This window comes from Panthera onca, chromosome A1 (genome assembly GCF_046562875.1).
Source record: "Panthera onca isolate mPanOnc1 chromosome A1, mPanOnc1 haplotype 2, whole genome shotgun sequence".
Classification (NCBI taxonomy): Eukaryota; Metazoa; Chordata; class Mammalia; order Carnivora; family Felidae; genus Panthera; species Panthera onca.
The window spans coordinates 135387166-135411549 of NC_138339.1; the positions used below are offsets into that span (position 1 = coordinate 135387166).

Sequence of the window (24384 nt, forward strand, 5' to 3'; positions counted from 1 at the left end):
TAACCAACTGAGCCACCAAGGCTCCCCACATTGGCTTTTTTTCTAATTACATTGGCTTCACGTTGCCTTCTGTCACATCTAACAAGTTACTCGTGAGTCCATTGCAATATTTCACTAGCTAACCTCTGGTGTTTTCACCCCATGGTGACAGCTTTCTGTCCTAAGCTTTTCTCTAACCCATTTATGGAAGTAGAACCTATTTCCCCACAAGTCCCCTTGTTTTCTTAGATTGAGTGGTACCCATTATTTTCCCTTGTTGAAATAATGTTCCCTAATTCAGTTAGTCTTACTGTTTCTGGTTGCCTGCACACAGCTCCTGAGGCCTGTCAGGATTGTCCAAAGGTGCTTGCTTTGTAGATGAGGTCTACCACAAATCCACATGCTGTGGCCCAGTAAGTTTCATCCAGGAAAATCTGGAGTCACTCACATCCCAATTTTGCACCCAGAAGCATCAGGACCAGCAAACTTGAAGAATGCAAAATAAGCTGAGCTCCTTCTGAGAGAAGCTTACCAGAGGTCTGGGAGAGTACCAGAAGAGGCAGCCAACCAACAGGGCTCTGTGAGTACTTTCACCCATTTAGGAGCCATCCCTGGAATCTTCATCAGCTGTCTTTCAAACCCAGGTGGGCTGCCAAAACTGACAATGACAAAACTAAAACAATTTCATAAAGAAGTTGATGCCCTTTATTTGAGGGAAAATAGTCCATGGATTGGAGGACTGCAGTGCCTCACAAGCAGTGGGACACTGTCCCCAAGAGATTTGGGCTAAATTTTGGGGTGAATTTTACAGAATATTAGAAGAGGCAATGTAGAAACAGGACCTGATTGGCCAGGAGATCAAGCCTTTCCTGACAAGCCTAGTGTGTCTTATTTTCCAGGATAAGGTAAGCTAGCAAAAGCTGAGTTGGACGACTGCGCTTGGTGTATGTTAGGTTTCCTTGACAGGTTTTTCCCATAAGTGCAGCCTGATTTAAGTATAGATTTTGTGATGTGGGCTGGGCCACTGGAGCAGCCTCCACACTGTGGGTCTTGATATATGATTGAACTTTATCACTTCCTACCTTGTCTGTTTTGTCTTAGTTCTTTTGGTCTGTTATTTTGCTTACTTTCATGAGGGAGTTTCCTTCACATGAGTAGTGACTTTTCTATGAATTCTTAATCTGGAAAGACTAAAAGTCCCATGGGTCTGGTTGGGTGTGCTTCACTGTAGGATAATGCGGTGGCCAGCTGTTTTGGTGAGGACACTAAAATGTATTTTTCTGGAGTCTTTTCTATAACAGGATTAATTTTCTCTAGATGAGAGTCATATATTATCCAGTCTTCTCATTAGGTTCTTTATTTCATTCTGTAGAACAACACTTTTACAAAAGAGATATTAATGGTCAGATGTTACCCAATCTCAGAGTCAGAGAGGTCTCAGGTGGCTGAAAGGTTATACATAAATTCTTTTAATATAAAATAATCTGAATGTGTCTTGCAAAGTAAATAATCCTTTAACAAAGATTCTGAATTATGGCCTTTAGACATTTGAAAAAACAAATACCCCTTCTCATAGGATAAAACTCTTATACAATGAGGAAAATACTAAGTTCATTAGGTCATTAGTAGTGAAATCAGGAAAATGCTTCTCATGTCATAAATTAATAGCAAACTCGAAAGAAACTTACTTTTATTTTCCTAGCTTTTATCTAAATATAAAAGAAGGCCGTGCCTGGGTGGCTCATTCACTTGAGCATCTGAGTCTTGATTTTGGCTCAGGCAATGAGCCCAGGGTCGTGGGGTTGAGTCCCACATTGGGCTGTGCGCTGAGCCTGGAGCCTGCTTAAGATTCTCTCTCTGTCTGTCTTTCTCTCTGTCTCTCTCTCTCTCCATCAGCCCCTCTCTCCCTCTCACATACTCACTCTCTAAACTAAACTAACTAACTAACTAAATAAATAAAATATAAAAGAAGAAAAGTAGTATGAAATCAAGGTAAAAACATTGACTAAACCCTAAAGGAGTTATGTTAGTCTGCGTGTAATTGTCTTTGAATGATTCCTATAAGGTAGGAGGTTAATATTTCCTGGTGGTGGCTTGTTTCCCTTGCATTACCCATTATTGCCCCAAACAGATATATTATATTAGATCAGTTGTTTATTTATTTATTTTTTGTATAGCCTCCTGGGTCTGGCTCAGTACTCTGTTAAATGATGCTACAATATTTACCTGTCTTTCTTTTTGCATACTCTCTTATTGGATGGAAAATCAAAATGTTGAAGTCATCACCTGTGTTATTCAATTAAGTAAAGTCCAGCCGGTTAATAGAGAATTATACCTGTTATCTATTTTTATTGATATATTAATGAGCCTTAGTACTGAATTCAGCTATTATTTCCTTGGTTGTATTGTGTCAGGTAAGGAGGCAGTAAATGCACCATCTGTTTTATCATTAGGTTAGCTGTTTGTTTCTTTGCAAACTGCTATTTTGAATTGAGAAAAACAAGACCTGTCCAAGAAGACAGTTGCCTTTACTTAGCATACAAATGTTTATGGTACTTTTGACTAGTTGTGGATTTCTTTTGAATTTCAACGACCCAAGAAAGCTTGGAATTCTAATCCAACTTCATGCAGATTTAACACAACAGTAAATAAGCAATTTCCAGGTGTGTAAAAGAGTTCTTCCTAATTGATTGATACATTTCATTATTACATATATTATCCCAAATTCTAAAGTGGCCATTCCGTGTCCTAGAAATTAAAGCTTGAGCATTTAGATTGGCAATTTTTGAGAAAGTTGGGAATTAGAATATATAAGTGAATTTGAAGTCATTGTTACATGGTCGCAGGGTTGAAAAGCCTGGTGCAAAATTTTCATACGGTTAAACAAAAGTGAAGAAAATCCAACAGGCTACTTATTTCAACTACTATGAGCCCACATGTAAAGGAATTGCTCAACTTGAAAAGTCTTGCTTTTTCGAGCCTCCAACTTAAAAATCTCTGAGTGGTCTTTATGTGCATCCTCAATTTGCAGTTGTCTAAAGGTCACAGTTAAATTTAAAAAATTGAAATATTAATTTAAAATTTCACATTGGCTGTTAAATTTAATTAGGTCTGCAATAACTGCTTGTTGAAAGAAGGAATATTATGAAATCAAACAAGAACCAGAACCATTCAACCCTTGGGGTGGCAAAATGGGGCAGTTCCATCAAGAACTAAGCCATAGGTCTTGCTCCTACCCTTCTTCTGGCCATGGGCAATGACAAATAAAGAGGCAGCTGGTTTGCAGAAGGCAGTAGCTTTGCCAGCTGGTGAAAATATAAGAAAAAGGAGAAAAATACCCTTACACTCTTTCTCTGTGTTGGTCTCTCTCCCTCTCGTATATGGAAGCAGTAAATTCTCTGTCCCCATATCCGCATCTCCCAAATCACAGCACCTCAGGTGAAGGAGCTAAGTCCATCTTACCTTCAGTGTCTTTTTGCATCGATGTTTATGTTAATCTATTTTATAATATTCCTAATAAGAAAGGAAGTAAAGATAACCACTTACCCTAGCCTTTCCACATTCCCTATTCAGTAGTTTTCAGTATGTTGTGGATGGAGACCCTTCATCAAGAGTAGTGAGAGTTTGGGTAAAAATGTACATTTTTATATCGCATCTGTAAAGTACTGAATCAAAACTTCTGGGAGTGGCTTCTAGATATCTGCATTTTAAACAAGTTTCCAAAGTGACTGTCATGTACCCTTGAGTCTGAGAATCACTGCTTTATGTGTGACATCGCTTTCAGATACTTATTAACTTCTGCCATGTGCACAACATAATTTATGGCTCTTATCTCCAATAAATTTATTATCTAGCAGAGATGCACTAATGAATAAGGAAAAAAATAGTAATATGTTAGAGGTAGAAGGAGAGGTATAATGTAATGGAGAGGCTGAGCCTTGTGTTCATTCATTTACTCTCTCATTCATTCCAGTCTGCCTTGTCTGCCTCTCACGGTCTCCTGATAATCGCTGTGTGTATTTTGTTCAGTGTGTTTAGTTGTAGTTAGTGAGACTGGTACGATGCAACGTGTTTACTCCATCTTGTTTAGAAGGTTTGGCTCCTCTCTGGCAGCAATGAGTAGGGTGTGAGGTTCTCATCTAATCATCCTCAGATTCTTGATGAATTTTTAATCAATCACCATAAGTATAAGTGACCTGTAATTTCAAACACTCAGGGAAATAAATTCATTGTAAATATGATATTATATGTGCTGTTAATTTAGGAATAGAATTTAAATAATTTCACTTTGCTAAGTTTGCTTCGCATGTTTTTACTTTTTAGTTTTTTAATTTTTAAAAACAATTTTTGTGTTTTTTAAAGAAGGTTGTTTATTTTGAGAGAAAGAGAGAGAGAAAGAGAGAGAGAGAGAGAGAGAGAGAGGACACAGGGGAGGAGAGGCAGAGAGAAAGGGAAAGAGAGGATCCCCAGCAGGCTCTGCACTGTCAGCACAGAGCCCAATGTGGGGCTTGAACTCATGAACGTTGAGATCATGACCTGAGCCAAAGTTGGATGCTTAACCAACTGAGCCACCCAGGTGTCCTGCTTCTCAGGTTTTTAATGCCATATTTTGGATACACAGAAAGATACAGGAAGGGTAACTTTTCTCCTCTTTTTTTCCTTTCTTCCTCTCTCCTTCCTTCCTTCCTTCCTTTCCTTCCTTCCTTTCCTTCCTTCCTTCCTCCCTTCCTTCCTTCCTTCCTTCCTTCCTTCTACAAATTACCTCTTTCTCTCTGAGGGACTATCTATCGTGACTTAGCATTCATATGTATAGGATAGGCATGGGATTCAACCTTGACCAAATGTGTGCTCTCTCTCAGGATTTGAATCATAGGCAGAGGAACAAAAATGACTGAATAGATTTGAAAGTTACCTCCTGTGGCAGCCACAGGGCCCTCCATATAATTTTGTTTTAGCTGACATGTTCCTGAAAGAACAAGAGTAGAGCCTAGCACAGGGCTTGTGGGCAGGAAGTATGTTTTCGGAAGTGGTTCCAAGCAACAGATGCGGAGGACAGAGAGGCTAAAACAGGGAAGGAGGGAGAGTTCATTCAGAGATTCATGTTCAAGTTGATCACTGCCATAGGCAATTGAGATTTAATCTTGCTGGGGACCATATGGGGTACCATGTGAAAAGCAGCTCAAAATTACCCAGTTGGGGGATGGAAGATGGTAATATTTTTTTTTTCCAGCAGCTGATGTCCCATTAATTGCCACATGAGTTGCTCTTCCTTCCCATCTCCATGTTTTTGTGCATGTGCATGAGTGGCTCTCACAAGCATACTCTGGGGCAGAGAAGACAGTGTACAGAAGAGACTGTCACATTATACCTGGGTAATTGTGTTTGGTAGCAATGGCCGAATAGAAGATTGACCCAAGAGGATATGAGGTGGGGCCAAGCGGTCTCCAATACATATTTCCATCAGTGCCCATTTTCAAAGCCTCACAGGTGCCTTGTTGTCCTTCCTCACCTTAATCCAGTGAGCAATTCCCAAATCTATTTATGATGAATTCTCTCTCTTTTTGCATGTGTTAGCCAGAACAAATTTCTGTAGATTGCAACCAAAGAACCCTGACACTTCCATTAATCTGTTCTCTTTCACTGCGAGATAGTTTCATCTGTGGTAAAAGTCTGTCTCCTTCGTTGAATCTTGGCATGTCTATCAAAATGCTTGAGCTACGCTTCAAGGACCATATGCGTGTTGTTAAAATAGAATCTTCTGGCCCCAGATGCTGAAGTTTCCCTGTTAGCTTCTGATCCTTCACAGTTAGGCCTAACTTATTTACATAGTATTTAATGACAGGCAGGAATTCGGTTTTGAATCGATGTAAACAGGCAGTAAATTGAAAATACAAGTTAAAGAGATACAGGTGGATGTTATCACATAAATAGCATTTGGTTTTCTGAAATTATAATTATGACACTCCTGAATGATCTCCGATCCCACTGTATTATAATGTGACAGATGTATATGGCTGTGATTTCTCTAGCGATGCTCGCTGTTGCTTCCTTGTCATCTTTAATAACAAAGCAACTGGACAGATTAAATGGAAAAGATTTATTCTCTGTGAATGCCAGAGTCAAAGCATGCTGTCATAGTAACAGGTTAAAGCATTTCCACGAGGAGGTTATTATGCATGATAGGGTGGTACAGCCAGCCATCTCTTTCCATCCCATTGTATCAATGGCGCACTATATGCATTTCTAACTAGGAATTGATGGAGAGGACTTTTGTGATGACTGGCATCCAAATTTTAAATGCTAATTATAGTGAACACATTAAAAAATGCCCGTATCATCAGCGTATTGAAGTTGTACAAAGTAAACATATTGGCACACAAACCGTACCCAGATTGAAACACAGAACGTTTACCAGTCCTGCAGAGGCTGCCTCATTTCTCTCTCAAGTCACAATTCCTGGCACTGTGTAACTGCTATCTCGACCGCTGTCACAACAGATTCATTTTGCGTGATTTATTAACATCTTTGGGCATTTTATTTAAATTTTTTGTCAAGGGAGAGGTTACATCCGTTGAAATAAACCTTAAATGGCATGGTTTAATGAGTTTTGAGAAAGGCACACAACCATGTAACCAACAGCACTATCAAAGTAAAGAACATTCCCACAACCCCTGATTTCCGTGTGCCCTTCTCCAGCCCCAGAAGAGAAAGCAATGCTTCTCCTGAAAGCAACCACTCTTCTGAAATCTTTTGCTCTAGGTTGCTTGTTCTCGAAATCCACATAAATGCAATAGTGTAGTACCTACTCTTGTATTTGGCTTCTCTTTACTCATGGCAAAGTTTTTGAGATTTATTTATGTTGTATGTATAATCCATTTGGTTTTCCTATTGACAGTAGCATTCTACATTATAAATGTAGTACTCCAATATCCCACAACACAAGATTGGATAAAGTATAGTTTTATTTCTTTTTCAATCCTTCTAGCTTTCATTTAGGTTTCTTGATTAATTTTTTGGCTAAGGACCTCTAGTACAACGCCACATAGACTTGTTAAAAGTCAGATCCTGGCGGTATTCACAGTATGAAGGGAGAAAGAATTCACTGTTTCACCATTATGTGTAATGGTGGCTGTAGATGTTTTTAGGAAATACGTGTCCTCTATTAATTTATGGCAGTTCCTTTATATTTCTAGTTTGATAAAAGGTTTTATCATGTACGGGTGCCAAATTTTGCTAAGAACTTTTCTGCGTATATGGAGGTACTCATGTGATTTCCCTTTTATTCAGTTTATATGGTGAATGACATCAGTTTATACAAATGGTAAATTAATTTTGCATCCCTGGGATAAATCTCACTTGGTCACGTTATGTTATTCTTTGTATATATTTCCAGATAGGATTTGCTAATGGTTTGTTGAGAATTTCTGTGTTCATGAGAGATACTGGTCTGTAGTTATTTTTCTTGTAATATCTTCATTGGGTTTAGTGTCAGGGTTAAGTAAACCTCATAAAAACGTTAGGGAATGTGTCCTCCTGTATTTTTTTTCTTTAAATTTTTTTTCCCAAGTATGTATAAGAATGGATTTTCCCCCCAAATATTGGACAGAATTCATTAGAGAAATCGCTTGAATTAACTTTTTTTCTCCTTAAATATTTGGTAGAATTCACACATGACACTTTCGAACTGGAAAGATTTTAAGTAAAAACTCAATTTTTAGCAGATAGATTGCGATTTAAAAATGTTCTTTATTCTTGTGTCACTTTGGCAATTTGTGTATTTTGAGCAGCTGTCCATTTTCTTAGCTGTCAATTTTATTGCTAAAAAGGTCCTTTGTAACATTGGTAGTATATGTAGCGATTAGCCCTGATACTGGTAATTTGAATTTTTGTCCTTTTTTCTAGATCAGTCTTACTAGGTATTTTTCATGTCTAAAAAATTTTAAAAGTATTAATATTTGGCTTTATTCAGGTTTTCTCTGTGGTCTTTTCCTTGTCATTGATTTCCATTTATTATTTTTGCTGTTTCCTTCATCCTACTTATTTTAAGTTTTTTTACTCTTGTTTTTCTAACAAAGTTAAAAGTTGGACTTTTAAAAAGATTATTAAAATTTTAAATCCCTAGTAAGACTAATCAAGGGAAAAAAAGAAGGAGAACACGCACATCATCAACCTCAGGAATCAGAAAGAAGGCATCAGTAGGTATATATACAATAGACAATAGAATGAAAACAATAGGATATTATGGATAATTCTATACCAATAAATTCTACAATTTGGATGAATGGACAAGTTCCTGGAAAGACATATATTGCAGAAATTAACATAGAAAGAAATAGAAAGTATGATTAGTGCCGTATTTACTCAAGGAGTTGAATTCTTGATGACGAATTCCCTCCTCTCTCCCTGCAATTAACTGTCCATTCTTGAATTCTTACCCTGAGAATTCTACCAAATATTTTGTTAAATGTTTATTTACTTATCTTGAGGTGGTGTGGGGGAGCTGCAGAGAGAAAGGGAGACAGAGAATCCAAAGCAGGCTTCATGCTTTCAGTGCAGAGCCCAATGTGGGGCTTAGACTCATGAGCTGTGAGATCATGACCTGAGCTGAAGTGGAACACTTAACCAGGTGCCCCCTACCAAATATTTTTAAAAGATATAATTACAGCCTATACAAGCTCTTACAGAAAAATAACAATAGAGGAAGGCTTCATAATTCTTTTTGTGGTTTTGTGTTTCTAAGACCAAGGTCACCTAAATACTAAAACTTCTCAAAGACAAAAATAATAAAATAAAATTTCAGACAAAATTTTTATGAATATAGATACAGAATTCTCTTTAAAAATTTAGCAAATCAAATCTAATAACACGTGGAAAGGTTAATATGTGACCAATGAGTTCATTCCAGGAATGAATGAGCTTGATTTGCCATTTGAATATCAGTCATTATAATTCATCTTATTAACAAAATAAAATAAATTTGTGTAATCTTCCATTGTACGTAAAAAAAAACACATAACAAAATTTGAAACTGCTTCGTGACCTTTCATCAAGTAACAAAAGGGCAGTGCCTTAATACGGTGAAAGGCATCTATGGGAAATCTATGGCTAATACCATACTTAATATTAAAACATTAATCCTTTTCCTTTAAATTTTGAAAAAAAGCAAAAATATCTGTTCTCACTATTTCTATTCAACTTTTGCTAGAAGTCCCTACCAATTCAATAGGGTAGAAAAACAAGATAAAAAAAGTACACATTGGAAAACAAGAAGTAAAACTGTCATTATTTGAGAATGATATGATTGTGGTTCTAGAAGACTCTGTGCTACTTATAAGAAAAATGATTAAACTGAAAAGGGTATTTTGAAAGATCAAGAATATAATATTAACACATAAATCAATTACATTTCTATATACTTTCAACAAACCATCTGTAAAGTAAGTTAAAAATTAATACCCTCATAATTATATTTAAAAACATCAAATCCTAAGTAGTAGATCTAATGAAAGTTATGTTAGATCTCTCCATGGAAAACTATGAAACATAGCTGAGAGAAATTACAGAAGTCCTAAGTAAATATATAATATCCTCTTCATGAATTGGTGGAGTCATATTGTTCTCTGTTGTACCTCAACTGATCTATAGATCCAATTTCTATCAAAATCCCAGCAGGCTATTTTGAAGAAATAAATAGGGCGTTTCCAAAATATATACAGAAGTGCAAACAATGTAGATCAGCCCAATGAATCTCAAAAAAGAACTAAGTTGGAGGACTTAACAGTACTTGGCCTGAAGATTGACTATAAATCCCTAGGAAGTAAGACAATGCATCATAAGTATGTTCAGATGAATAGATTAACAACAGGGATTAGAGAATCCAGAAAATACATGTATGTGATGTATATTCATATTTCCATATGTGTATATAATAAACATACAAATACACATTTGTATATAAATGAGGATAGAATAATAAGGCAACGAAAAAGAAAAGTAAATTAAGAAATAGAACAGTATGACTGTGCAAATGCGTGCATAGCCAGTCGGTCTTTGATCAAAATATTAAATTAAATCAATGAAAAATCAGTCTTTTTTTGTTTTTTAAGTAGGCTCCACTCTGGGTGTGGAAACCAACATGGGGCTTAAACTCACAACTCTGAGTTCAAAACCTGAGCTGGGATCAAGAGTCAAACACTCAGCCAAATGAGCCATCCAGGTGCCTCCAAAGCAAAGACTTTTTTTAAAAAACAAAAACAAACATAACCAGAATACCTGGATATCAGTGAGAAAAAGAAACCTTGACCTCTATCTTAAATTTTTATACAAAAGTAATTTATTATGTTGGATATCTACATGCAAAAAGAATAAAACTGGGCCTTAACACCACAACCCAAAACCTCTGGGACGCAGCAAGGACAGTCATAAGAGGAAAGTATATAGCAATCTAGGCCTTCCTAAAGGAGGAAGAAAGATCTCAGATACACAACCTAACCTTACGCCTTAAGAAGCTGGAAAAAGAACAGCAAATAAAACCCCAAATCAGCAGAAGACAGGAAATAATAAAGATTAAAGCAGAAATTAATGCTATTGAAAAACAGTAGGACAGATCAATGAAACCAGAAGCTTGTTCTTTGAAAGAACTAACAAAATTGATAAACCACTAGCCAGTTTGATCAAAAAGCAAAAGGGAAGGACCCAAATAAATAAGATCAAGAATGAAAGAGGAGAGATCACAACCAACACAGCAGAAATAAAAACAATAATAGGGGAATATTATGAGCAATTATATGCCAATAAAAGGGGCAATCTGGAAGAAATGGACAAATTCCTAGAAACATATACACTACCAAAACTGAAACAGGAAGAAACAGATAATTTGAGCAGACCCATAACCAGTAAGGAAGTCGAATTAGTAATCAAAAATCTGCCAAAAAACAAGAGTCCAGGGCCAGATAGCTTTCCGGGGGAATTCTACCAAACATTTAAGGAAGAGATAACACCTATTCTCTTGAAGCTGTTCCAAAAAAATAGAAATGGAAGGAAAACTTCCAGACTCTTTCTGTGAAGCCAGCATTACCTTGATTCCAAAACCAGACAGAGACCCCACTAAAAAGGAGAACTATAGACCCATTTCCCTGAGGAACATGGATGCAAAAATCCTCAACAAATATCAGCCAATCGAATCCAACAATACATTAAAAAAATTATTCACCACAAGCAAGTGGGATTTATACCTGGGATGCAGGGCTGGTTCAATATCTGCAAAACAATTAACGTGATTCATCACATCAATAAAAGAAAGGACAAGAACCATATGACCCTCTCAAGAGATGCAGAGAAGCATTTGACAAAATACAGCATCCTTTCTTGACAAAACCCTCAAGAAAGTAGGGATAGAAGGATCATACCTCGAGATCATAAAAACCTTATTTGAATGACCCAATGCTAATATCATCCTCAATGGGGAAAAGCTGAGAGCTTTCCCCGTAAGGTCAGGAACAAGACAGGGATGTCTACTCTCACCACTGTTATTCAACATAGTATTGGAAGACTTAGCCTCTGCAATCAGACAACACAAAGAATTAAAAGCATCCAAATCAGCCAGGAGAAGGTTAAACTTTCACTCTTCACAGATGACATGATACTCTATATGGAAAACCCAAGAGATTCCACCAAAAAACTGCTAGAATTGATTCCTGAATTCAGCAAAGTTGCAGGATATAAAATCAACACACAGAAATCGGTTGCATTCCTATTCACCAACAATGAAGTGACAGAAAGAGATACCAAGGAATTGGTCCCATTTACAGTTGCACCAAAAAATAAAATACCTAGGAATAAATCTAACCAAAGAGGTAAAAAATGTATACACTGAAAACTATAGAGAGCTTATGAAAGAAATTGAAGAAGACACAAAAAAATGGAAAAAGATTCCATGCTCCTGGATAGGAAGAACAAATATTGTTAAAATGTCAATACTATAGAAAGCAATCTACATATTCAGAACAATCCCTAGCAAAGTAACATCAGCATTCTTCACAGAGCTAGAACAAATAATCCTAAAATTTGTATGGAATCAGAAAAGACCCCAAATAGCCAAAGCAATTTTGAAAAAGAAAACCAAAGCAGGAGGCATCACAATCCTAGACTTCAAGCTATACTACAAAGCTGTAATCATCAAGACAGTATGGTACTGGCACAAGAACAGACACTCAGATCAATGGAACAGAATAGAGAACCCAGAAATGGACCCACAAACGTATGGCCAACTAATCTTTGACAAAGCAGGAAAAAATATCCAATGGAATAAAGACAGTCTCTTCAGTAAGTGGTGCTGGGGAAACTGGACAGGAACATGCAGAAGAATGAACCTAGACCATTGTCTTACACCATACACAAAAATAAACTCAAAATGGATGAAAGACCTAAATGTAAGAAGGAAGCCAGCAAAATCTTTGAGGAGAAAGCAGGCAAAAATCTCTTTGATCTAGGCCACAGCAACTTCATAGTCAACACATCTCTGGAGGGAAGGGAAACACAAGCAAAACGGAATTGCTGGGACCTCATCAAAATAAAAAGCTTCTGCACAGCGAAGGAAACAATCAGCAAAACTAAAAGGCAACCAACAGAATAGGAGAAGATATTTGCAAATGACATATCAGATGAAGGGTTAGTATCCAAAATCTATAAAGAACTTATCAAACTCAACATCCAAAAAACAAAAAATGAGATCAAAACCACAATGAGATACCACCTGACACCTGTCAGAATGGAAAACATGAACAACTCAGGCAACAACAGATGTTGGCGAGGATGCGGAGAAAGAGGATCTCTTTTGCATTGTTGGTGGGAATGCAAGCTGGTGTAGCCACTCTGGAAAACAGTAGGGAGGTTCCTCAAAAAACTAAAAATACGAGTACCCTATGACCCAGCAATTGCACTACTCGGTATTTATCCAAGGGATACAGGTGTGCTGTTTCGAAGGGACACATGTACCCCCATGTTTATAGCAGCACTATCAACAATAGCCAAAGTTTGGAAAGAGCCCAAATGTCCATCGATGGATGAATGGATAAAGAAAATGTGGTATATACATATATAACATATATATATTTTACACACACACACACACACACACATATATACACACACACGTATACACACACACACAATGGAGAATTACTCGACAGTCAAAAAGAATGAAATCTTGCCATTTGCAACTACATGGATGGAACTGGAAGGTATTACGCTAAGTGAAATTAGGCAGTCAGATAAAGACAAAAATCATATGATTTCGCTTATATGAGGACTTTAAGAGACAAAACAGATGAACATAAGGCAAGGGAAACAAAAATAATAAAAAACAGGGAGGGGGACAAAACATAAGAGACTCATAAATATGGAGAACAAACTGAGGGTTACTGGAGGGAGTGTGGGAGGTGGGATGGACTAAATGGGTAAGGGGCACTAAGGAATCTACTCCTGAAATCATTGTTGCACTATATACTAATTTGGGCGTAAATTTAAAAAAATAAAAAGTGTAAAAGAAAAACACCTCTCTTTCTGATACAAGCAGTCAATTGAGAGGGAGGTAACGAACTTTTACAAATAAATCTTGTGAAATGACAATATTTGAATATACCCTTCTAAAATAAATTTTTTAAATGTTCAATAATCACATGAAAAAATTTTATCAGGAAAATGCAGATAGAAAGTACAATGAGATATTGTTAAACACTCATTTGTTGACTAAAATTGAAAGTACCAACAATACAAAATGTTGGCAAGGATATGGAGTAAATGCAGTTCTCATGTTGCTAATGAGAGCATAAAATTGTCAAATCATTCTGGAAAATGGTTTGGCAATTTCTAAAAAAATGAATTATACAGGGGGGAAAAAAGAATAAAACTGGGCTACTTTCTGACACCATACACAAAAAGAAACTCAAAATATATCAAAGACCCAAATACGAGACCTGAAACCATAAAACTCTTAGAAGAAAACATAGGCAGTAACTTCTTTGACATCAGCCTTAGCAACATTTTTATAGATATGTCTCCTCAGGCAAGGGAAACAAAAGCAAAAATAAACTATTGGGACTACACAAAAAGAAAAAGCTTTTGCACAGGAAAGGAAACCATCAACAAAATGACAAGGCAACCTATTCAATGGGCGAAGATATTTACAGATGATATATCTGATAAAGGGTTAATATTCAAAATATATAAAGAACTTACACAACTCAACACCAAACAACCAAACAGCCTGATTAAAAAATGAGCAGAGGATCTGAATAGACATTTTTCCAAAAAGATATACAGATGGCCAGCAGACACATAAAAAATACTCAACATCACTAACCATCAGAGAAATGCAAATCAAAACCACAATGAGGTATCACCTTACACTTGTCAGAATAGTTTGAATCAAAAAGACAAAAAATGGCATGTGTTGGCAAGGACGCAGAGAGAAAGTAACCCTCTGCACTGCTGCGAATGCAAATTGATGCAGCCAGTGTGGAAACCAAGTGTGGACGTTCCTCAAAAAATTAAAGGTAGAATTACCGTATGATCCAGTAATTTCACTGTTGGATATGTACCCAAAGACAATGAAAACACTAACTCAAAAAGAAAGACGCACCCCTATGTTTATTATAGCATATATACAGTAGCCAAACGATGGAAGCAACCAACCCATGTGTCCGTTCATAGATGAATGAATAAAGAAAATGTGGTACATATATACAATGGAATACTACTCAACCACAAAAAAGAATGAAATCTTGCCATTTGCAATGACATGGATGGAGCTAGAAGGTATAATGCTAAGTGAAATAAATCAGAGAAAGACAAATGCTGTATGATTTTAGTTACATGTGGAATTTAAGAAACAAATTGAATGAACAAAGAAAAAAGACAAAGAAACAGATTCTTAAATACAGACAATGAACTGGTGCTTGCCAGAGGGAAGGTGAGCGGAGGAAGAGTAAAATAGATGAAGGGGATTAATAGTACATTTACCTTGACAACACTGGGCAATGTATTGAATTGTTGAATCGCTATATTGTACACCTGAAACTAATGTAACACTGTATGTTAACTATACTTCAATGAAAAAATAAATAAAATAATTTGTGATGGTTAATTTACTGAAAAGTTAAAACACAGCCATAATGCTTACACTAGAAAAAGAAAATAAGAAAATAAGAGAGAATATCTCTGGGATGTTGGTGGAGTCAAAGATTTCTTGGTTGATGCATAAAAAAGGACAAACTTTCAATGAAATTATTGATAAAGTGGGTTTCATCAAAAGACATCATGAAATAAATAAATAAACACAAAATATAAAACTAATATAAAAGCCAGAAAGTGGGAAAAATAGTTATAACACATACATTTGAGTTGCCTAAAAAAATACAAGGAACACTGTAAATTCAATCATAGAAGCATGAATGTCCCAGATTTTAAAAATGTGCAAATTGCGTCAATAGACACTTCACAAAAGATGATATATGAACATTCATTAAACACATAATAAGATGTTTATCATCATTTCTCATCAAGGAAAGAAAAAATTCAAACCACAGTGAGATACCATTTCACGTTTATTAGAATAGCAGAAAAATGATATCTATATATCTAACAACAACATATCTATATCTATATATTTATCTCTGTGTCTATAACTGTATCTATATATAAAAATGCCCAATATTGGTGAACACGTGGAGCTCCTGTAATTCTTCGACATTCTTCTATGGAAGATTAAAGCAATGCCACGGCTTTGGAATAATATTTGGCAGTTCTTTATAAAGTTAAACATAGGGGCGCCTGGGTGGCTCAGCTGGTTGAGTGTCCGACTTCAGCTCGGGTCATGATCTCATGGTCTGTGAGTTCAAGCCCCGCGCTGGGCTCTGTGCTGACAGCTCAGAGCCTGGAGCCTGTTTCAGATTCTGTGTCTCCCCCTCTCTGCCCCTTCACCGCCATGCTCTGTCTCTCTCCGTCTCTGAAAAACGAATAAACTTAAAAAAAATTTTTTTTTAAAGTTAAACATAAATATCCTATGACCTAGCAGTTTCATTCTTAGGTATTTTTCAAGAGAAATAAAAACATATTCACAGAAAGACTTGTAAAAGAATGTTTATAGTGGCCTTGTTCATAATAGGCGAAAACTGGATACAAAATGTGGGTACAACCCAAATGTCCTTCAAAAAGAATATGGATAAACAAATTGTGATATGTTCCCACATGGAAAAGTCTATAGCAATAAAGCTATGGATGTATGCAACAAGGGGTTTGAAGCTTAATGTTTAATCATTATATATGCAAACAAAACTGGACACAAAAAGAATACATTCTATATGATTCTATTTACAGGAACTCCAGAGACAAAACTAATCTATGGTAAAGAAATCAGGGTTGTTGTTGGGGACTGTGGTAGTTATTTGATTGGAAAAGGGTATTAGGAAATTTTTGAGGTGACAAAAATGTGCCGTAGCTTGTTTTTGTGTGTGTATATGTGTGGCAGTTATGGGAATGGGCATACATAATTATCAAAATTCAAACGAACGCCTCAACTCTGCATTTTATATGTTAATGATTTAAAACATGTCCACCAGTGCTTTGGATTTGATTCTGTCCATTTTTTCTTTTCGTGTTTTTGAGCTTTGTTGATAGGTTTATACACGTTTAGAATTCCTTACCCCTCCTGCCACCAGAATATATTGTCTTTCTTTATACATCGGTGTTTTTTCTTTCTTTTTCTTCTCTTGGCAGGCAGTTATTAATGGATCCTCTTGTGCCTGTTGGGCTTGTTTGGAGGCTTGTTTCACTTCGGTCCTTGGTCCTGGGTCATGGCTTTCAATCTAGGGCATAGTCCTGAGTTGTAAGGTGTGACCGTTGAGGATCTCAGCACTATGGCAAATGTGCTTGGTGGCATTCCTGCCCCTGGCTTGGTCAGGACTCTTGTCTCTCTTTGCACTGCTCCACTTGTGGAATGTCACTGTTTACACACATGGCCCTGTCCTCAGCCAAGAGCTTGAGGCAAACTCTCACACTGACCTCTGGGCCCTCGGACTTTCTGTTTTTTTTCAACTCTGCCTTATAAAGTCAGCTGTTTCTGCAGATCCAAACAACCACCTTACTCCTCAACTCGGATGGTCTTGCCCTCCAGCCTGTGCTTGGGGTCTCCCCTTCTGTGCACCTTCCAGCAAGTGCTCATAGGCAGAAAACTATGATAAATGTGGAGCCGGTTTTGCGTGCTCTCCTTTTCTCAGCTGGCTGCCTATTGTCCAGTTCCCGAAAATCATCGCTCAGATATATATAGTCCAATTTTACAGTTGTTTTCTCAGAAGGGCTCACTGATATCAGTTACTTCATCACGGTTGGAAAAGAAAGTCTGTTATTGATATTTAATTTCTTGAATATTTTTTAAAGTGTATGATGTATTTATTTTGAAAGAGAGAGAGTGCAAGGGAGCATCCGAGACCGCATCTGAGCAGGGGAGGGGCAGAGAGAAAGGGAGAGGGAGGGAGAGAATCCCAAGCAGGCTTTGCATTGTCAGTGCAGAGCCCGATGCAGGGCTTGAACTCATGAACTGTGAGATCATGACCTGAGCCCAAACCAGGAGTTGGAGGCTTAATTGACTGAGCCTAGCCAAGTGCCCCCATATTTAATTTTTAAGGTTCATTGACTCTAGAGGAATGCTATATCAATCTTGGTGTTGTGGAGATATAAGATATTTACATACAACTTGTTTTATGGAGCAGGAGAATAACTAAACAGTCTTCTTTAGGAACAAAAAATCTGGTGACTACTGTTAGCAGGTAAATTTACTTCACCTCTGATATGGCGTGACAAAGCTGTGGCTTAAAGTAACTGACTACGCAGTACTATCCGTCTTTAAATCTCAAGCGAAACCTGAAACCAAGAATGCCAAAATCAGAAGCAAAAACAAAACACAGCGGTGTAATACTGTGTGTGAGAAACAAAGGTTGTATTTGTTCTCACAAAATGAGTAAACATGAGCCAACAATTCATTTTCACAACTACCCTTCAGCAATTGCTGTTCAGAATTCCAAGGTATCCTTTTAATTGATTTCTTCAGTTAGAAAAATCATTTGCAATTTTGATCCTCTGACTTTAGACAGAAGTGAGAGACGATATAGGACCTGAAGAAACAGCATTCATGACTCTTACTTCAGGGTGAACCCCGTTTCCAAAAAAATCATTGGAAAACAAACAGGAAGTGGAATCCTGTCTCTCATTTTTAACTCACAGATTTAATTCCACTAACCTACTTGAATTCCTTAAATGTATGGAACTTGCAGATGAAAACCTCAATATACTTCTGTTTTTGTCCATTTTGCTCCTTTCGTTTCCCCAAATTGAAGCATTTCCAAACAAGGCACAAGAAAATAAACAATACCTTACCTTGTAAAGTTTGGTTTACCTAGGATATCTTGTCAAGGTAGAAGTTTCCTTGGTTAAATTGCCAGATAACTGTATACCCGGTTTTTACAATTTTAGTACATGCTAAAATAGGTTAAATTTGAATGCTGGACTCTTAGGCTTACCCCCCTTCATTCCCTAATGATAGTGAAGAAACTGCATTGTGTTCCAGTGGTCCTCAATGGGGGTGGAGGACAAGGGTGGGGGTGATGGCTTGAGATAGGTGGGGCTTTGAAGGGTAGGGAGTGGGGGAGATTTTACCCTCTAAGTGACGTTTGACAATATCTGGAGACGTTTTTGGTTGTTGCAACTGGGAGGGGGATTCACTGGCATTTGTTGGGTAGAAGCACAGGGTACCCCACTCAAACCAAAGAATTACTTGGCTTAAAATGTCAACAGCCTCAGGGTTGAAAATCTCTGCTGTATTCGTATGGACTTATGCTGTATTCACATACCAGCTGTGCCCTTTGTTAACAACTACACAATCTTGAGAAGAATATTAAAATGAGACTTATGTTTATTTTCAGTGTTGTCGTGAGGAATAGCTTTAAGGAATAGGGATTTAGTGCACTGCTAAGAAGGTAATAGACCTTTAATAATTGGTAGCTATTATTAATGCTACTGTTGCTTTACATTTGTTAATTTACATTTACATAAGAGACTCCTTAGTGTTCAGATTAAATTTATTTCACCTTTGAAAAGAGAGAGGGAAATATGTGAGAAAGCCTGTTGGTTTGTGTATAGGGAGTTTTCCACAGCATTTTCCCTTGGAGTGTAAAAAGAGACCCAAAAGTTACCCTGACGATATGTAGGGCTATATATTGAATATATTTTGGTTTCATATGGACCACGAATCACAGACACCTTTGTGGTGCACACTGAGACCTGACCAGATACATGTTTTGTTTTATAATATTACTGGTCCCACCTTCAAAAACAAGGTAAAGTAGTTGGACCAATAACTGGAGCTTACTTGGCTGATGAGAAATAGAGCACTTAAAATAATACTGTTTAGGGGCGCCTGGCTGGCTCAGTCAGTTGGACGTCCGACTTCAGCTCAGGTCATGATCTCGCAGTCTGTCAGTTCGAGCCCCGTGTCGGGCTTTGTGCTGACGGCTCAGAGCCTGGAGCCTGCTTCGGATTCTGTGTCTCCCTCTCTCTCTGCCCCTTCCCTGCTGGCACTGTCTGTCTCTCAAAAATAAAAATAAAAATAAAATCATTAAAAAAATTAAAGTATTATAATTTATAATATGTTGTATATTTTAGAATATATGTTATGTATTTTATAAAAATGTTTTTAAGTTTATTTATTTTGAGAGAGAGAATGAGAGTGAGGAGTGGAGGGGGGAGGAGCAGAGCATGAGAGAGAGAGAGAGAGAATCCCAACTGGGCTCTGCATTGTCACTGCAGAGCCTCATGCAGGCTCAAACTCACAAATCGTGAGATTACGACCTGAGCCAAAATCAAGGGTCAGACATTTAACCAACTGAGCCACCCAGCACCTCTAGAATATATATTAAATATTTTAAACGTGAGGATACAAATGCTGGTCTGCATGTCATGTTTATTCAGAGAAAATGAGATGAAACTCTATCTCTAAAGACTTCTCATGTATAAAGGACAACTGAAAATCTTGGGGCATATGCCAATGTATAATAAATATTATCATCCTATGTCGGGCTCAGAGCCTGGAGCCTACTTCAGATTCTGTGTATCCCTCTCTCTCTCTGCCCTCTCCCACTCACACTCTGTCTCTGTCTCAAAAATAAATAAACATTAACAAAATATTATCAAATAGGCTTGCTTTTTTTTAAAAAAAAGTTTATTTTAAGAGCGAGCATGGGAGCGAGATTGGGGGAGGGGCAGACAGAGAGGAAGAGAGAGAGAATCCCAAGCAGGTGCTGCACTCTTAGTGTGGAGCCCACTACTTGAACCATGAACTGTGAGATCATGACCTGAGCTGAAATCAAGAGTTGGATGCTTAACCAACTGAGCCATCCAGGCACCCCTAGACTTGCCTTTTATTGCAGAGTTTTCTTGTCATATAAAGTGGGGCATAGGACTTTAAAGTAGAACTTTGATGTCTACTAATTAATGGGCTACCTAAACAGGAGCCATTCATTCCTTGATCATTGTTTACTGAGTGCTTACTAAGTGCTTGCTCCTGTCCTAGTAGAACAATCTAGTGGGAGAGGTAATCATTAATCAAATAATCATATAACATGTATTGTCACACTATAAGAAGTACTCTAAAGAAAAAATAAAGGAGCTTACAAGTGAGGTAAGAAAGTACTACTCTGAACAATTCTAGTAATTTCTGAGACATTTTTGCACTATTTTCGTTATTTGTTCATTCGTGCGTTCATTCATTGATTCATTCGTTCACTTGAGAAAACTTTATTAAATCCGCCCTAGTTACATTCCAGGCACTGTGCTAGTAGCTGGGGGAAAAATTGTAAAAAAAATATTCATGGTGCCTTCTTGAAATTTATAATTTAGCTATTCGAGTGACCAAATGTTTTAAAGAAGTGAAATTAGACATTGCCATTTCCCTTGCAAAATCGCAAATAAGGAAAAAAAAAAAAAAAGCAAACCAGAGAAATTATCTGCAAATTAAATTAAACCACCCAGGTATTATTAGTGATGTCAATTATATCCTGACCTTCGTGACAACACGTGTACAAACCTGCCATTTATTGTCACTGTTTGCAGGAAGAAAGGAGGCACTGTTGACATCATTAAGTAATGACCTTGATTATTAAAAAAGGAGAAGATGCAGAAAAGAAAGTCAGGAGACTGTCCTGACTGCAACATGGTTTTCTAGCAGACAGGAGATTGGTTCTGACTGGAAGACTTACCCTTTGTCTTCCGTTCCTAAAATTAATTCTATTTGTTTAAATATTCACAAAACATATAATTTCTTATTTTGCCTCTAGTGAATAGCTACTATAGATAGATTTTAAAATAAGAGGTCTCAAATTCAATAATATATTTTTATAAATGATTGTTTCAAATTCCATTTATTAAAGCTTAATTACTGTCTCTCTATATAATGAGTCCACTGCGTACCTTATAAACGCTTCCAATAATCACATGAAATTTTAATGAATACACAATAATGGTCTTATTAATTTTAAATTAAATGTACTTGTTCATTTTTGAAAATAAATTTCAAGTGCCACTATAAATAACTCAGGAAAGCGAATTCATTTTTACACAAGATAGACTATTAGTTTGGAAGTTTATAGCTGTAAATACTCTGGTTTTTCTCAAAGAATAAGAGTAGATAATGTAATTTGAGTGTTTTTTTTTTGTCTGTGTATGTCTATGCACATATGGTGATTACAGGATATACATTACATGGATTATTTAGTTTAATTGTTATGAAACAGTAAGGCAGCGCTCGTATTATGTTCAACTTAGAGATATGGAAAAGTGGTTTACAGAGGTTAAGTGGCAAGCTCAGAATCATGTCTTCTAGGAATTAATAGGATTTCAGTCTGACTGTCTAAAATCCCAAGGACTTAAAAATAAAAAAGTCCCATGGACTTAACCACTGTTTTAGTAGAGTAACATTGTTGACCTCATTTCTAATTTCAAATTAAATTTCACTTGGTCAGGGGGCTCTTCAAAGCTGGAAAATTTCTCGGTGAATACATTGTTGAACAAACTTGGGCTTTGTCAGTGACAATAGGCAAAATGATATCAGGGAAAGCTGAACATCTTTGCCTTAAATGGGGGAAAGTGTGCTGGCACAGACCATACTGGCCCACAGGAGAGGGTTGTTAAATAGTAACTGCCACACCACTGAGTATAACTAAAATCAACAAAATCAGGCTTTCTGCTCCTCCCCGTTTGACAGACAGCTGCGTCTTCTGGTGCAGTGCCAGCCACATCTGCAAGTCACAGTGGTGAAGGTCGGAGTAAATGAAGTTGGCCGTATTGGGTACCAGGTCACCGGGGCTGCTTTTAACTCTGGGAAAGTGGAAACTGTCACCAGCAATGACCCCTTCATTGACGTCAGCTACATTGTTTACTTGTTCCAATATGATTCCACCCATGGCAAATTCCACCGTCCAGTCAAGGCCGAGAATGGGAAACTTGTCCTCAGTGGACAAGTGGAGCCCATCTCCACCTTCCCGGAGTGAGATCCCACCAGCAACAAATGGGGTGATGCTGGTGCTGAGTGTGTTGTGAAGTCCACTGGAGGCTTCCCCACTATGGAGAAGGCTGGGACTCACCTGGAGGTTGAGGCTAAGAGGGTCATCATCTTTGCCCCTTCTGCTGATGCCCTCATGTTTGTGAAGGGCGTGACCCACGAGAAGTAAGACAACTCCCTCAAGATGGTCAGCAATGCCTCCTGCGCCACCAGCTGCTTGGCTTCTCTGGCCAAGGTCATCTATGACAACTTTGGCATCTTAGAGGGACTCATGACAATAGTCCATACCATTACTGCCACCCAGAAAACCATGGACAACCCCTCTGGAAAGCTGTGGCATGATGGCCAAGGGGCTGCTCAGAACATCGTCCCTGCTGATACTGGTGCCAATAAGTCTATAAGCAAGGTCATCCCTGAGCTGAATGGGATGCTTATTGGCATGGCCTTCTGTGTCCCCACCACCAACGTGTCAGTCACGGATCTGCTCTGCTGGAGAAAGCTGTCAAATGCAATGACATGAAGAAGCTGGTGAAGCAGAAATCAGAAGGTGCCCTCAAAGGCATCCTGGGCTACACTGAGGGCCAGGTTGTCTCCTGCGACTTTAACAGTGACACCCATTCTTCCACCTTTGATGCTGAGGCTGTCATTGCCCTCAGTGACCACCTTGTAAAGCTCATTTCCTGATATGATAATGAATTTGGCCATACCACCTGGGTGGTGGACCTCATGGTCCACATGACCTCCAAAGAGTAAGAGCCCCCTGGACCACCAGCCCCAGTGAGAGCAAGAGGAAGAGAGAGGCCCTCAGCTGTTGGGGAGACCTTGCCCCATTTCATCTCACAGCACACTGAGAATCTCCTGACCTCTACCCAGTTTCCATCCCAGATCCCCTGAAGAAGGTGAGGGTTTGGGGAAACCTACCTTGTCATGTACCACCAATAAAGGATACTGTATCCAGTCAAACAAACAAACAAACAAAACAAAACAAACAAACAAACAAACAAAAAAAATCCAAGATGCCTGTTAGGGAAGCAGATCCCTGATGTCTTTCTTGTTCTGTTACAAGTAATCATAATGCCATAATGCTTTCTGATTATTCACATATTAATGGAAATTTAACTCTTTTTAAAAAAGTTTTTATGTTATTATTTATTTATTTATTTGTTTGTTTTTTAGAGAGAGAAAGAGAGTGTGTGTGCATTTACACACACGAATTGGGCAGAGGCAGAGAAAGAGGGGGAGAGAGAATACCAGACAGGCTCTGTGCTATCAGTGTGGAGCCCAATGCAGGGCTCGATGTAGGGACTCAATCCCACGAACCCTGAGATCATGACCTGAACCGAAATCGAGAGTTGGATGCTTAACCAACTGAGCCTCCTGGTGCCCTGGAAAACTGTTTTCTACTTTTATATTTAGTCTAGTGGAAAGTCTTAGGTAAACATCCTATGAAAAAACCCCAACCCTTTATTTCTGAAAAAATGATTTTACTTTCATGTATGTGTGTATTTCATTTTCATTTATACCTTATGTCCTTTATGTCTAGAACAGTACTAAGACTGTCAATACTGGCACAAACTAACATCTTGCATGTTTTATCTTACCTTAACTTATCCCTCCTTTGATGCTCCTGCTTATTTTATGCCTATCTGAGTTTCTGACCTATATTCTTTTCCTTTCCTCTAAATAACCTCCTTTAACATTTCTTATAAAGCAGGTCAATTGGCAACAAATTCCTTCAAGTTTTATTTGTCTAAGAAAGTCTTTATTTCTCTTTTACTTTATTTAACAAAAAAATT

General features: G+C 37.6%; 1 pseudogene; it reads left to right on the forward strand.

Moving 5' to 3' along the window:
• LOC132680449 (glyceraldehyde-3-phosphate dehydrogenase pseudogene) overlaps positions 1 to 23466 on the forward strand; it is a 34234-nt pseudogene extending 10768 nt beyond the window's left edge.
• Positions 23467 to 24384: the final 918 nt, after the last annotated feature.